The sequence below is a fragment of the Bombina bombina genome, chromosome 2 (assembly GCF_027579735.1).
Source record: "Bombina bombina isolate aBomBom1 chromosome 2, aBomBom1.pri, whole genome shotgun sequence".
Classification (NCBI taxonomy): domain Eukaryota; kingdom Metazoa; phylum Chordata; class Amphibia; order Anura; family Bombinatoridae; genus Bombina; species Bombina bombina.
Genome location: NC_069500.1, coordinates 413674916 through 413691767, shown reverse-complemented (window position 1 = coordinate 413691767; position 16852 = coordinate 413674916). Strand labels below are relative to the sequence as shown.

The following is a 16852-nucleotide window of genomic DNA, read 5'->3' as shown; positions in this document are numbered from 1 at the left end:
TATCCAATGTGAGTTTTTCATTACTGTAAGACTAGTTTGTAGTGCAAAAACTTCATGCTTTATATAATGGTGTTCAGTTTGTTACAGGTTACTGAATCATTTTGTGTGACTGTCTACCATTGTGCAGGGAGCCACATCATACTGGTAATTAATGCTGAAACATAATTTTGAAAATATAAAAAAAAAAATACCACCCTAATCAAATGCATTTATGTTTCTTTTATTTAAAGTCCCAAATGAAAAGGAGAAGAAAGTGCAATATGTGAGAATATTGAGGTCCTTCTGTAAAGGGAACAGTAATAGCTAAAGTACAGTATATAGTATATACTATATACAGAATATGGTAAGAAAATGAGCATGATATATTCATACAGCAAGTGCAAAGTATATGTGAAATGGAATATAGAGACAGGTGCGATGCGGGTTTAGATAAAACCAAAATAACAGATTAGCAATTCTGGGGTTGGAATACAAAATGCTCTTAAATATTATACATAATTAAATAATTAATTATGGGAAGTATCTAAATGATAGAAACAAAGCAAATGTTGTTTATTAAACTATTGTGACATGCTGACAATCATAGTCATAAAAAGTCGATGCATCGTATCATTATTTGTACTTGTGTGTTCTGATAGTGATGCTGTGAAGTTGAATGTATATTTAGCTTTTTAGTGTTGAATTTATTGTAAGTCACTATATGACATTGCTATGTGTAGTTAGTTGTATTTCCCTTTCGGCCTGAGTTGTATGTATATGCATGTCACTGTGTGTAGTAGTGTCTGTTGTCACTGTACGTAGTATGTAGTAGTGGTGTATCTCTTTGAAGGTGTCAATGTGCCAGTGCAGGGAGCCACATACTGACATACACCGCACAATAAAAGCAGACAACAAGAGGCGGGCTCAACCAACGCACTCGCGTATTCTCATTGGAAGATTGGCGTGGGCTGGGTCGGGTTCAGCCAATCACATGCGTTCGTTGGCTCTAATGCAGTAGCAGTCTGGTCTCCCCATCTCTTGGTGTCTATTGTAAGGGAGCAGCAGCCAGCGGCAGCACAAAGAGCCATACTGCATCACATACATTGCAAAACGCACTGCCTTGTTCACCATGAGCACCAGTATCAGGTTCAAGAGCAAGCTACTCAAGACAGGTAAGCTAGAGTGCCCCTGGAGGGTTGTAACGTGGGACCCCGTGTGTGATCACAGCCCTGACCTGTCTGTCTTCTTTCTCCCCTCCTGCTGGATATTACGCGGCCTCCGGGGATACCCACAGATGAGAAAGAGGTAAGGACCCCCTCTATTGTCTTATTCTGCATTGATGTTTTAGGCATGACAGGGAGCCTCTGTGATACATGGTGTAATGTCATCATCACATAGTAACAATACTCAGCATCCACCAAACATAGAAGGGCTATCCCTTTTAATGGCCCTTTATTAATATTGCAAAGATTCCACTAGACACTCTTTGGATTAACTCTTTCCTGTTTATATTTAAATGCATGTTTGGCTACACACACAATAATACACGCTATAATTTCCTGATTTAATATATATATATATATATATATATATATATATATATATATATATATATATATATATATATATATATACACACACACAAATATATTAATGCAAAACATCAATGTATCCATCTTGTGGAAGATGTGACTTCATTTTGTGGTTTTATAGAATATCCCAAATAACATATTGCATGGGAAAAGGGAAGCTGGCATCTGGAAGATGGTTTAACTCAATCAGTACCCTACTACATGAGTAGGATTTACAGTTGCACAAAATATAGCATTGTGGTTTGGCTTACTGTACGATAGTGATTTTGTTTAATGCAAACTGAACATTGCATGTTGTCTGTATAAATACATATTTTGTGTATATATACAATTGCATGCAGTACAAACAAATTAATACAGCATAGCATTTACATTTTTTATTAATCTGTGGCAATAAAGTTAATTTATCATTTATTTATGCTCATGTTTTGCTGTTGCTATTCTTTGTGTTATTTTTTTTTTATTATTATGCACATGCCAGAAAAAAATCCCAGACCATTTCTTCAGGAATGTAGGCCCTTCAGCTATGTCAGTCACTGCAAATATATTACAAGGGATCTGTATGAACCTCCTTTCCAAATCTTCAAATTCTTAGATAAAAAACCTAACTAACCTATTTGCTGTCAAGGTTGCATTGAGTCATATCTTGTAGTACATGTTTTGTTTTTACATCTTCCCCCCGATCCAAGTGACAATAGATGCAATATCCATGTTTCCACAGTTTAATAATATATGTGTATAATTAAATATCATTTTTTTCTAGCCCATGGCACATATAGAAGCAATGCAGGTGACAAGCTAGACATATAATATCATTTATACAGTATCCATGATCATAAACCAATGTTTGCCAAAAGTTTTTAAATTATAGATATACAGTATTATGTTTGCTACATAAACTCCTATTTTCAGTGATTGTTTTATCCACGTGTTTTGGAAGAAGAGGTGTATGCTTAAAGAGGTGCATTATTGCCCTGCTTCTCCCAGCAGGCTGAGCCAATCCCTTTTGGAATTGCAGAGCAGAGAGGTGGTTATAAACTGTCAGGGAGGTACTGGGTGATGTAATATATTGACATCAGCTGGGAATTGAACTGTGGGTAAACTGTATCCATAGTTGCCAACAGTACTGGTTTGATGGACAGTACCAATAATATAATCTCTGTGTTTAGGTTCATGCAAACTAATGTCATTTGGGGGTTATATCTCTTTGTTGATATTACTATGTATTAAATAGCCTGTGGTATGTTAGCAAGCTTAAAGGGACACTGAACCCAAAATTTTTCTTTCATGATTCAGATAGAGCATGCACTTTTAAGCAACTTTCTAATTTACTGCTATTATCAATTTTTCTTCGTTCTCCTGCTATCTTTATTTGAAAAAGCAGGCATCTAGGCTAAGCAGCCAGTAAATGTGTGGTTCAGAACCATGGACAGCACCTGTTTATTGGTGCTGTCCAATCAGCAAGGACAACCCAGGTCTAAACTTACATTCTTGCTTTTCAAATAAACATACCAAGAGAATGAAGAAAATGGGATAATAGGAGTAAATTAGAAAGTTGCTTAAAATTGCAGGCTCTATCTGAATCACAAAAGAAAAAATTTGGGTTCAGAGTCCCTTTAAGGCTGTGTTGCTTGGCACCACAGGCACCTAATTGCATAGTTAATAATTAGAATTTGCCAGTTCAGGAGCAAAATAGCAATGGGAATTCTTTTAAAAAATGACAAATATGTGACATAGCTACCTGTATACATATACAAATATGTGACATAGCTACATGTATACATATACAAATATGTGACATAGCTACCTGTATACATATACAAATATGTGACATAGCTACCTGTATACATATACAAATATGTGACATAGCTACCTGTATACATATACAAATATGTGACATAGCTACCTGTATACATATACAAATATGTGACATAGCTACCTGTATACATATACAAATATGTGACATAGCTACATGTATACATATACAAATATGTGACATAGCTACCTGTATACATATACAAATATGTGACATAGCTACCTGTATACATATACAAATATATGACATAGCTACCTGTGTACATATACAAATATGTGACATAGCTACCTGTATACATATACAAATATGTGACATAGCTACCTGTATACATATACAAATATGTGACATAGCTACCTGTATACATATACAAATATGTGACATAGCTACATGTATACATATACAAATATGTGACATAGCTACCTGTGTACATATACAAATATGTGACATAGCTACCTGTATACATATACAAATATGTGACATAGCTACCTGTATACATATACAAATATGTGACATAGCTACCTGTATACATATACAAATATGTGACATAGCTACCTGTATACATATACAAATATGTGACATAGCTACCTGTATACATATACAAATATGTGACATAGCTACCTGTATACATATACAAATATGTGACATAGCTACCTGTATACATATACAAATATGTGACATAGCTACCTGTATACATATACAAATATGTGACATAGCTACCTGTATACATATACAAATATGTAACATAGCTACCTGTATACATATACAAATATGTGACATAGCTACCTGTATACATATACAAATATGTGACATAGCTACATGTATACATATACAAATATGTGACATAGCTACATGTATACATATACAAATATGTGACATAGCTACCTGTATACATATACAAATATATGACATAGCTACCTGTATACATATACAAATATGTGACATAGCTACATGTATACATATACAAATATGTGACATAGCTACATGTATACATATACAAATATGTGACATAGCTACATGTATACATATACAAATATGTGACATAGCTACCTGTATACATATACAAATATGTGACATAGCTACATGTATACATATACAAATATGTGACATAGCTACCTGTATACATATACAAATATGTGACATAGCTACCTGTATACATATACAAATATGTAACATAGCTACCTGTGTACATATACAAATATGTGACATAGCTACCTGTATACATATACAAATATGTGACATAGCTACCTGTATACATATACAAATATGTGACATAGCTACCTGTATACATATACAAATATGTGACATAGCTACCTGTATACATATACAAATATGTGACATAGCTACCTGTATACATATACAAATATGTGAAACCTTGATATAAAAATAGCTGAGTTTTACTATCTTGATTTGGATTCTGTATTGCTGCTAAATAGTTTGTCATTTCCAAATTAATTATTCTTCCACTGTTTGTGAGTACAGATACATAAATCCACAATATCAAAATTTTTACATATTGTAATGTATTCTTTACTTTGATAAAAAACCCCAAAACTTGCAGCTTAGGAATCTTACTGTAAAATGAAACAGAAAGGTTGCAGGTGGAGCCTTTTGCTTCATTCTTGACCCTCTTTGCAAGCTTTGGTGAGCTGTTGTGGCACGTCAGCAGTTTCTTTACCATAAAGCAGATTTTCATTTTGTTTTTTTATTAATACAGGAATAGGAGAATTTTCACTGGAGAGTTATTGAAATAGTTAGACTCTTATTACATTTTAATATTGTTTGTTTGAATATATTTTCCAAGCCCATTTGCTACCTCATATTTCAACTAACAAGTTTGCAAAACTTCTAATTTCTCTAAACTTATACGTTTATTCTAACTACCTGATGTACTGCAGGGGTGGAGCAATGATATCCATTACTGGGTATTACTGTTCTGATCAGTGTAATCTTTCATTGGCTGTAGAAACAAAACTAATAAAAAAAAATGGAGTGAGGGATGATAGTTTGGATGGATACATTTTCTCTCTTTAGAACATATAAAACATACAAAAAAATAGAAAAAAATATATATTATTATAGCAAACATCTTAAAGAAATAGAGAGATTAGACATGTTTATATAGAATATTTTTAAACAAAGTAAGAAGGGAAGACTATTTTATAGAAAGCAAATTCTAGAAATAAATTTCAGCCATGAAGCTAAAGGAAGGAATGCTAGGGGTAGTAATGTTAGGAAGTTTTTCTTTATGGAAATCACATTCCTAGAATGGTCTTAGAATGTAAATGGAGGGACAGACAAAACAAATGAATTAATCATACAGATAGTGTGTGTCATTTTGAAGCTGAGAGGAACATGGCTTAGTAGATGGAACAGTCAGCAGCAATTCTTATATATATTAGAAGCCAGGCAGTGTTGTGTGTAGAGTACGTTTCCAAGCTTAGGATGGTTTGAAGTGGCTCTTCCTGTCTATCCAGCTAGAACTTGGTTGTTTATCCAGCTTGGTTGCGTTATTTTTTCACTCTGTATCTCTGTGACACCTTGATGTGCAGCTGGGTAACACCTAGTCATTCAGGCTGTGCTGGAACACGCTGAGGAGCACATAGTTACGCTGCTAGTGAGAGGCTCAGCACAATTACAGAGCACAATCACAGGGGTGGGTTTAGGGACACTAGGGGGGATATGTCACTCACAACTAATACAATTATGTTTTTAGTAATGTGTGTATAGATAGACAGGTAGATATACAATTACAATTTGTGATTACAATTTAAAGTAAAGCAAAGTAAGAGGCAGGCTAAAAGAGTTGAATTAGTGCAAGGTTTTTACCTTTTTGCTACCAGTAAGGCCTGCAAGGAATTATGTGTCAGTATCTTGCAGGCCTTTATGATTAGGGTGACCATATTGCCGCTTTAAAAAGGGACACATATGAAAAATACATATGTCAGGGTTCTTATACAAAACATTTCTTAAAGGGACACTGTACCCAAATTTTGTCTTTCATGATTCAGATAGAGCATGACATTTTAAGCAACTTTCTAATTTACTCCTATTATCAAATTTTCTTCATTCTCTGGGTATCTTTATTTGAAATGCAAGAAAGTAAGTTTAGATGCCGGCCCATTTTTGGTGATCAACCTGGTTTGTTCTTGCTGATTGGTGGATAAACTCCTCATCCACCAATAAAAAAGTGCTGTCCATATTTCTGAATAAAAAAAAGCTTAGATGTCTTCTTTTTAAAATAAAGATAGCAAGAGAACGAAGAAAAATTGATAATAGGAATAAATTAGAAAGTGGCTTAAAATTGCATGCTCTATCTGAATCATGAAAGAAAAAATTTGGGTTCAGTGTCCCTTTAAAACAGTCCTGACATGTATTTTTCATATGTGTCCCTTTTTAAAGCAGCAATATGGTCACTCTATTTATGATCTATGTTGACAGATTTCAACTTCATTTGTTGATGTTATTGTGTATATGTGTATGTATATGTACACATACTCACACACACACACATCCATACTCATGCACACAAACTCACACATTCATACTCACACATATACTCACACATATACACACACACATATAGTTGCATGCACACATTCTCACACGTGCACACATACTCGAACACACACATACTCACATACACAGATAAATACATAAACACATACATACTCGCATACGTACTCACACACACATATATTCTCGTACACATACTCGCGCACACAGATACATACGCACACACATATACTCACATACATATATACTCACACAGAAACATGCTCACACATATACTCATACATACTCACACACGCATACTCACACACATACTCGCACATATACATACTCTCATACTCACATACGCATACTTACACACAGATACTCACACACACATACATACTCACACAAAAAATACTCGCGCACACACACATTTATAAACACATATATTTACACCCAAATATACTCACTCATACACACATGCTTACACATACATACACACACATAGTCGCACACGTACATACTCACACATATATATTTGCACACACACATACATGCTCATACAGATACTCACACACTTACACACACAGCTAGTATAATGTTGAGAAGCCTAGTACATTTTTTTATTTTTTTCGTCCTGACTTTGCGTTTTATTTACCATTCTATTATTATTAGAGATTTACACTTCTTTTTTAAGGACTTATGCAGTGCTTCAGACTCTAAACACAAGTGTTTCTTTATTATTGAATGAATTTATTTATTGTCTTGTTTCTATGCTGCTTAACTGTATGGATATGGATATTTTATCGCAAATTATATGTAGGTGATTTGCACCTGATTCCTTTCTTAGCAAAGCAATATTAATGCACTGTAGAAGTAAAGGATGCCTTGTCTAGTCATGGTAATGGCTTTATGTATGCCTGAGATGTGAAATGATCCTGCCCTCCAGTGCTTAGTTTAGTAACCTGATCTCCAAACATAACATCTAAGCTGCAAGAAGGGGCATAACCGCTCTCTGTCAGCCAAGGGGTTAATCTTATATGATCTTGCTAGGATTCCAAGTTTACTTCTGTCCCTACGCCTGGGAGCTACCTTACCTTATTGTCTATTATTATTTGTAACATCTTTGCAGTGTTTTTTTCCCCAATTTTGTTGTACTTAATTGCAAGAAATTATGATAAATACAATCAATATCACATTGTTGCTGTAATAAGAATAGCAACAAAAAAAAATAAAGGAAGATAATAACTGTGATATTTCCAGCACTCTGATGCATATTCTTGTTTTCAAACTTGTTATACAACATTCATATTAAAATAGGTATGTGAAAGGTGTGAACCACAACTGTGCTCACAGTTTTAATTTTTAAATCTGTGCCCACATTCTTGTAACAATTTTTATTTTTCCTAAAAAAAACAATATTACTTACGCTGTGGAACTGCAAATATCTATGCTGTGAAATCTCTATTTACCCTAATTCTAGCTGTAAATTTCTTCCCAGCAGGCTCCCCCCACACCCCACCTCCTTTCCAGTGTCTCTGTAGCCCAGTCCCCAGTCTGGTTTGTTTTTTACTCTCATCCGTACGCTGACGTCACATCTTGTCTGTATGAAATATTTAGAATCTATAGCTTGGTGCTAATTTCTGTTTCGTGTGAATACATATGACTCACTTTTGTAAATTTGCAAAAATAAGTTTGACAGAGACAAATTAATTGAAACATTTGACAGGTGAGTTAGCCATTTCTCTCTCTCTCTATATATATATATATAATGTAAATTATTTTGTTAAAATAAACAAACAATCTGGTCTTTTGTTCTTACTCGTTTTTTAATAATAATAATAAAAAATAAAAAAATCCACAAATGTATTGTAGGTGAATAATTTTAACCCTATTTGAACAGAATACATTTTGACAGTGTGAAGTTATATGCTTATTAAAATAAATATACAGTAAGGTTTTGCACATACACAGCTCTTTTAATACAATTGTAGTATCCTGAACATGTATAATCACTGCCACTAAATGAGAGAAACATATAAAGTGACTATATGATCAGTCACTCTAGGTCAGTGGTTTACAAATTGTTAGACGAGTCTCCCTAGGGGGCGCTAGAGCGTAATAAGGGGAGGCGCGGACCAGTGACACTTCGCACTATCCTATGGAAATCACAAGCAGCTGCTGACTTTGGCAAAACATAGAACGGTTTTTAAGAGCCAACAATGACACTTGCCCTTTCATGATGGAATAAAGCAAAGGACAAGAAAGACACTGAGGTCAAAATCACTCAGACTGCTTTGTGTTTGTTGTTTTGATCAGTAACTTGCTTTTTACACAGGAGTAACAAAGTGCAAATTGAAACTTGAGTGAATCCCTCTTTTGGTTAAAGGGGCAGTATACACCAATTTTAATTTAACTGCATGTAATAGACACTTCTATAAAGAAGAACCTATGGGTTCATAAACTGTCAGCCTTTTAGGCTCTATACAACTAGTATGAGATCACTCACCCTTAAGATTGGCGTGATTAAGCATAGCAGGTAGAGAGCACCTTGGCTCCGCCCCCATTTGGAGTTTTCCTATCAGATTCCAACAATCGTGATTTCCTCCTATGATTCACCCCCCCCCCCAACATTAAGTTTGAGATGCTGAAAGGGTATGAATTCCGAGTGGTGATAGCGCTATGATGGTGCCTTTTTATAAACACACAGGTAGATATTAAAATCTCCAGAATCTGACACTTGGTGAAACCAGCCCTTGCCAAAATACCCCTAGGCAGGTTTGATTCCTTCTTTAATCTCAAATATTTTATTGTTACTAGTAGCATTAAAGTATTTAAAATATCATTACATATGTAGGGGCAATGTATATATCGTAGATGTCTGTATTAACATTGAACATTATGTTGTGCGATTGTGGGATCTAATTTTTTTGCATTTTTTAATAGTTTGTTATTGATATTGGGTTCTGTGTATAAACATGGGCACAGGACTGCAGTGCCTATGGGTTCATAAAAACTGTTGTTTGTTTTCCTTGTTAGGAGGTTTTTCCCCAATTGGGACCCATGTTTATAATTGGTCACATATTTTTAACTATTTATGTATAACCTATGCTAAATCTCCCCTGTGAGGTCATCACTGGGGGTGTATGTTTATTCTGGTTACTATGTCAACTAATTACCTATTGATTACACACACAGGTGTCCTTTATTAATTGTTGAGTTTTGTATTTTTTTATATAGCAAGTGTATTTCATTTGAAAAATTGTATAGCCTGAGGAAACAGCCCTGATAGAGGCTGAGAAACGCGTCAACTTTAATAAAGTTATTGTTTTTATTTATACACTTGCTGTCTTTGGTGGTGTTCATTACATCACAATTTTTGGGAATATCTTGGATTACCATTGTTCCCTTGGCATCCAGTCAACTGTGGAGTACAGTCAGCTGGGAGGCTGTGAAGTCCCAGTTAGCCCTTACTGCACCTGGTGGTGCTTTCTATCTTATAAGAGGATTACTTCTTCAAGTGTTCCAGACCGTATATGACTGTCTGTTGGTAACAGTGAGCTGGACTACTGCAAAGCTCCAGCCTTCCTGAATAGCACTTTGGGTGCATTACTCTTGTGAGTATTTTTCCAACTTTCCACACCTATCATCTATTTAGGTGGTACTAGGCCATTGTTGGCGCATCTGTTTTATTTTTCTGCAGATTGTCAAGTACCAGGATCCAAACATCCTTTTACAGAGAGCTGCCTGTTCAGGATTATATGGACTTTTTGCTCAAGTTTGTGTTTATTGTTTGATATTTATTTTTGGAGTATATAGGAAGCGCCCCTTATGGGATTTTGTGTGTGCATGGGCACACCATTTTCTCCATTATAAAGAAGAATATGCAGATACTGATATAAAAATCCAGTGTAAAACCTTTTAAATTCTTACATAGAAGCTCCCAATTTAACACTGTTAATGAGATAAGCCTGGGACACCTACTGAAAGGGGCTGATAGCAGAACCTCCCCCTCCCCTGCATATGAAAAGACCCATTATACAAACAGAAGCAGTCTGAAGTCTGTATACATCAGTATACATCTAAAATATTGTTACCTGGTCTGAAAATCAGCACAATGTTATTTAAAAACAAGCAAAACTATACATGTTTACAAAAACACACCCAGGTTGGCTATATAACTGGATCATCTACAAAACATTTATGCAAAGAAACATCTAGTGTAAAATGTCCCTTTAAGCAGCTGTGTGTAAACCCTCGAGCAGCTGTAAATTCCCCAATTTAAAAATATAGATTACAATTAGATTTAAAAATATAGATTACAATTACAAGAGTAAATATAAAGTAACATATATTATGGGGGGATCACCTTGGAATAAAGCCTTATAAAGGAATGTTAGTGAACTGAACACATTGCTGATAACTGGGATCTCATCTTTAAATAGAATGCAAGAAAATAAGCTTTCATTCAGGAATTTGTCCTCAGAAATATATATATATAGTATTGATCTTATAAGTGTAGGTACCTTGTGGTTGCTCAGACATGTTTCACCCATAGAGTTTTAAATTTAGCATTTACTGTCATATGATATCAGTGTGATCAGCGTATTTTATTGGCTTTACATTGCTGGTGCCTCTGGGCTTTCTACATTTTTCTCCCCACGTGTACTTTGTAACATTATTACTAGCATGAGCTCACCCATAAATGTATCTTTGCTTCCATTAGTAGGTTGTAGATGCAAATGCCTCAGTTCTGTATAGGAATTACTGTGCAGGACACCCAGGTTTAACATACACATAATATTGCTTTGCTGTGACCAATTAGGTTCAGTTATAAATGAGCTCCTGCACATATCAACTAATCACTGTGCAGCATGTAAGAATGTCAGGGTTCTACATTTCATGCACTCCATCTACTCTGGGGAGGGAAACCACTACAGTACTGTATTTAGAGTTATATTACAAAAAAGCAGGCAAAATAATTAAAGTGCATTGCAACATTTTTTTAAAATTATGCATAATGACATTTTGAGTTTAATATCCCTTTAAATATTTTTTTTCAGGTTTTCGGTGGCACTTAATAAAATTAAACTTCCATTATTCAGATAGAGCATGCAATTTTAAACAACTTTCCAATTTACTTCCATTAACAAAATGTGCACAGTCTTTTTATATTTTAACTTTTTGAGTCACCAGCTCCTACTCAGCATGTGCAAGAATAAGTGTGTATGCATTTGTGAATGGCTGATTGCTGTCACATGGTACGTGTATGCATTTGTGATTGGCTGATGGATGTCACATGGTACAGGGGGAGTGGAAAAAACATAACTTAAAATTGTCAGGAAAAAAAATCTACTCATTTGAAGTTCAGACTAAGTGCTATTGCATTGTCTTGTTATCTTACATTTGCTGATTATGCAAATCTACAGTTGTGACTGGTCCTTTAAATTTGCAGGAGAGATAAATGGAAGTTTTCTCACTTGATAAGCCCTACAAATATCCCTTTGAGTACTTGACAAATCCTTAATTTTTAATTTAGGCTTTTATCATTTTAGACTATCCTATATGTCTATATTTATACAGGCACCTTGTTTGGCTTGTTATTTGTAAGCCACTACTATAGACGGCTTCCTATTTTGTACAATGGTTTGTGTTGCCTTGTGAATGCTACTTAAAGGGATATAAGAAGTACAGGTCTCAAGAAGTAGGTCTCAAGAAGTACAGGTCTCAAGAAGTACAGGTCTCAAGAAGTACAGGTCTCAAGAAGTACGTGTCTCAAGAAGTACGTGTCTCAAGAAGTACGTGTCTCAAGAAGTACAGGTCTCAAGAAGTACAGGTCTCAAGAAGTACAGGTCTCAAGAAGTACAGGTCTCAAGAAGTACAGGCCTCAAGAAGTACAGGCCTCAAGAAGTACAGGCCTCAAGAAGTACAGGCCTCAAGAAGTACAGGTCTCAAGAAGTACAGGTCTCAAGAAGTACATATACTTCTTGAGACATGTACTTCTTGAATATAAAGCAGCAAGATGCAGTAGAATTTGTTGGTTTCAAATGACAATTCTTCCTTTTATTTAAATGAACATGTCAAAATGCAAACTCTGTGGCTGTCTCTCACCTTGTCTTCCGCTGTTATAATGAGGTGATATTGTGAATTTGTTAGAGCACAAGGTTTGCTGATGTCTCATGTTAGATCTCACTATATGCACCAGTTATTAGGATAGTTTTATTTGTTTAATTATTTTTTATCAGATCTCACCCTTGCTTCATAGAGGGAGGAAGTGAAGCATAAAAAAGTACTGGCAAAAAGTATGCCAGTAAATCATCTAGTTGCTGCTATGATCCTGTAATCTGTTTAATTCTTGCACTGGGATAAAAGAATTTGGAGTATGCTTTATTTCATGCAAACCTTTTTTTGTAAGAATGTCCATAAGTTTGTTTTAGATTAGTGTAAATGTGATCTTAAAGAAAAAAACACATTCTCATTTCTTGTATAGCAAGCATGTGCAGTGCTGCCATTTTCTTTCATTTTTGTTGTTGTTGCATGTAACAGGACATTGAGTGCAAAATATTTTTTAATTTTAAATAAATAAGCTTCAAAAGATCAATGCATTACCATGTGTATGGGCACAGACCCAGAAACATAAAGATGAGATTGTGCATGAATAACTAATACCTTATCTGTGTTACAAGGAAGTGGAGGAGTAGTGAGGCATCAGAGCCAAACGTTTCCGTATAATAGAAACACATGTAGGGAAGGGTGGCATGCAATCCAACATGCCCAAGATACCTCCATGAATCAGAATCAAATGTGCATTTTAGGGGGTTTAGAGACAAATAGAAAGCACCGGGTGCTTTGCTCAGGATGGTTCTAAACTATAAAAATTGAGGGTGCGAGAAAATGACATGAAAAGGAAATATCAAGGATGCAGAGGCCACAGTTTCCTTTTCTACATATCTTTTAGTTTTTATTTTATTTAGAATGTATTTTATATTACCCCTCTCTCCTACATATGTGATTCAGTAATAAATGAGATGCATAGCACCCCTTATAACCAAACGTCTGCATTGTGGCCTCCTTCTCTAGTGACAGCAAGACCCTGACATTGTGAGATGGGAGATTTTCTGTTTTAAAATTGCTCCAACTGTTTTGATTCCTTTTCAGTGGTGACAAGTTGTGTTTCTATCTGTGTATGCTACACATCTTCTTTAAATCGTAGATCACACCCACTAATTGCTGTTAACCACGTATATAAATTGAATTACACTTTGAAGCGGGAGACCTAAATTATAGTTAGACACTTGAGATTATTTTAATATTTTTTTGAAGTATTTGCTTGAATTCACCCTGTTGGTTAGGGTGGATATGAGTGCACACCCTGAAAGTAAGACAGTTAATAAAAAGCATCTATTATGGAAAAATACATTAATTGTAATGATAGCAAAATAGCTAAATGTAGTCAGTCAGTTTAAAAAAAAAAAAAAAAACACATCTGACAATTTAGAAAATATCATTCATTGCTGAAGTGTACTCTTTAAGGGGACATGAAACACATAATTACATTTTCATGATTCAGAACTTTCAAATGTACTTCTATGATCTTGTTTGCTTTGTTCTTTTGGTGTCCTTTGTTGAAAAGCATACCTAGGTAGGCTCAGGAACAGCAACACACTGCTGGGAACTAGCTTGTGATTGGTGTCTGCACACAATATGTGGTTAGTGGTTCATCAGATGTGTTGAGCCAGCTTCTAGTAGTGCTTTGTTGCCCCTTCAAAAAACAGTACCAAGAGAGTGAAATTTGATAAGAGAAGTAAACTGAAACGTTTAAAATTGTATGTTCTGCACGAATTATGAAAAAATAATTTTGTTTCATGTACATTTAAGGGACATAAAACCCCAATTTTTTTTTATTTTACAATTTAGATAAAACATACAATTTTAATCAACTTTTCATTTTACTTTTATTATCAAATTTGCTTCATTCCCTTGATATCCTTTGCTGAAGGACCAGCAGTGCACTAATGAAAGCTAGCTGAGCGTTAATCAGACAGTCACAAGAGACAAATCTGTGCAAACACCAATCACTAGATAGCTCCCACTATTGTCGGATATGTACATAGTCTTTTTTAAGAACGGATACCAAGAGAAAAAAGTGAAGTTAAAAGTGTTTTAAAATGACACGCTCTATCTGAATCATGCAAGTTTGACCTTCCTATCCTTTATCAAGAATGAGTTGGTAAACAGCAGAAATTATTTATTGCAATCTGTAACAAATGTTATCTGACCTTACTCCATCTTACTGTATCATTACAATAGCGGAAACATAACAATGCTTTAATTAATGTTTTGTTGAGTTTTAATTTGACATAGTATAAGATTATATGCTGTTTTATATGAGAGAAGTAATGAAGAACAGCCACGTGTAATGTGTTGCTTGATATTGGCGACTGCCCTATCGTGCTGTAGTATTGTAGAATTGTGCTAATGCTAAGTGGGAAAAGGAGGCATAAACAAAATTTTAGGATGTTGTGGGCCGGTGAACTACACAGGAGGGCAACACTAAAGTGCTAAAAAGAAACAGCCTTGTTATACATGGGGAGCACTATAAAGCAGATTTGTATTGTAAAGGAACATTACTTAAAATGTAATTTTTGTAATTTATCTTAGAAAGGCCATCCTGCAGAATGCACAGTGATTGCTTGATTTATATGTCTTTGTATATGGCGGTAATTGACTATAGGATAAACAGTATTCAAAAGGCTTTAAAAGTAGTGTATCACTGGACTGTAAACATTGCATAATTGACTTTTACAACATGTATTTTGTATGCAAATCTTTTGCAATGCAGTGCTTAATTGTAAATAAATGTTATGTGTGTGTGTATATATATATATATATATATATATATATATATATATATATATATATATATATATATATATATATATATATATATATAATTTATATATATATATATGTGTGTATAATATATATATATATATATATATACACTGGCCACTTTATTAGGTACACCTTGCTAATGCCGGTGTCCCTTTTGCCTTCAGAACTACCTTAATTATTTGTGGCATAGATTCAATAAGATGTTGGAGACATTCCTCAGAGATTTTGGTCCATATTGACATGATAACATCATGCAGTTGCTGCAGATTTGTCGGCTGCACATCCATGATGCAAATCTCCGGCTCCACCACATCCAAAATGTGCTCTATTGGATTGAGATCTGGTGACTGTGGAGGCCATTGGAGTACAGTACACATTGTCATGTTCAAGAAACCAGTTTGAGATGATTTGAGCTTTGTGACATGGTGCATTATTCTGCTGGAAGTAGCCATCAGAAGATGGGTACACTGTAGTCATAAAGGGATAGACATGGTCAGCAACAATACTCAGGTAGGCCCTGGCATTTAAACAATGCTCAATTGGTACTAAGGGGCCCAAAGTGTGCCAAGAAAATATCCCCCAGGCCAAATTCTGACCCTACCATCTGAATGTTGCAGCTGAAATCTGGACTCATCTGACCAGGCAACATTTTTACAATCTATTGTCCAAATTTGGTGAGCCTGTGCGAATTGTAGCCTCAGTTTCCTGTTCTTAGCTGACAAGAGTGGCACCTGATGTGGTCTTCTGCTGGTGTATACAAAGAGAAGCGCTCTACCAGGAACGAACAAAAACGAACAACAGCTCAGTGGCTTGTTGTATGGCAAGTTATCACCTAGGAGCAGCTTCTTTTAGCCCAGTTGTGCTTTTCACAGAGGAAAACTTTCCTGAGGTATATCAGTCTGATCCCGCCAAGTCAGATCAGCCCGAAATACCAGGCAATTCTCCTCTGAACAAGGAACATGACAACCCCAGACGATCGTTTCATCCTTCTATGGGCCTCGTCAGTGAGGTGCAGCCATATTCCTCTAAGCACACTGGGCAAGGAGTCCACATCTGGTTTCCCCATCACCCTTAGGTG

General features: G+C 35.2%; 1 protein-coding gene across 2 annotated transcripts in view; it reads left to right on the top strand.

Moving 5' to 3' along the window:
• The first annotated feature begins 1103 nt into the window (after positions 1 to 1103).
• Positions 1104 to 16852, top strand: part of SEPTIN5 (septin 5) — a 94078-nt gene continuing 78329 nt past the window's right edge. Inside the window, exon 1 of one of the 2 annotated variants that reach the window (XM_053701931.1) lies at positions 1104 to 1151. The gene's annotated coding sequence lies outside the window, so the exon portion shown is untranslated. Of the gene's footprint in view, positions 1152 to 1218; positions 1285 to 16852 lie in introns of those variants that run through there. The other variant, XM_053701932.1, reaches the window with a different exon arrangement.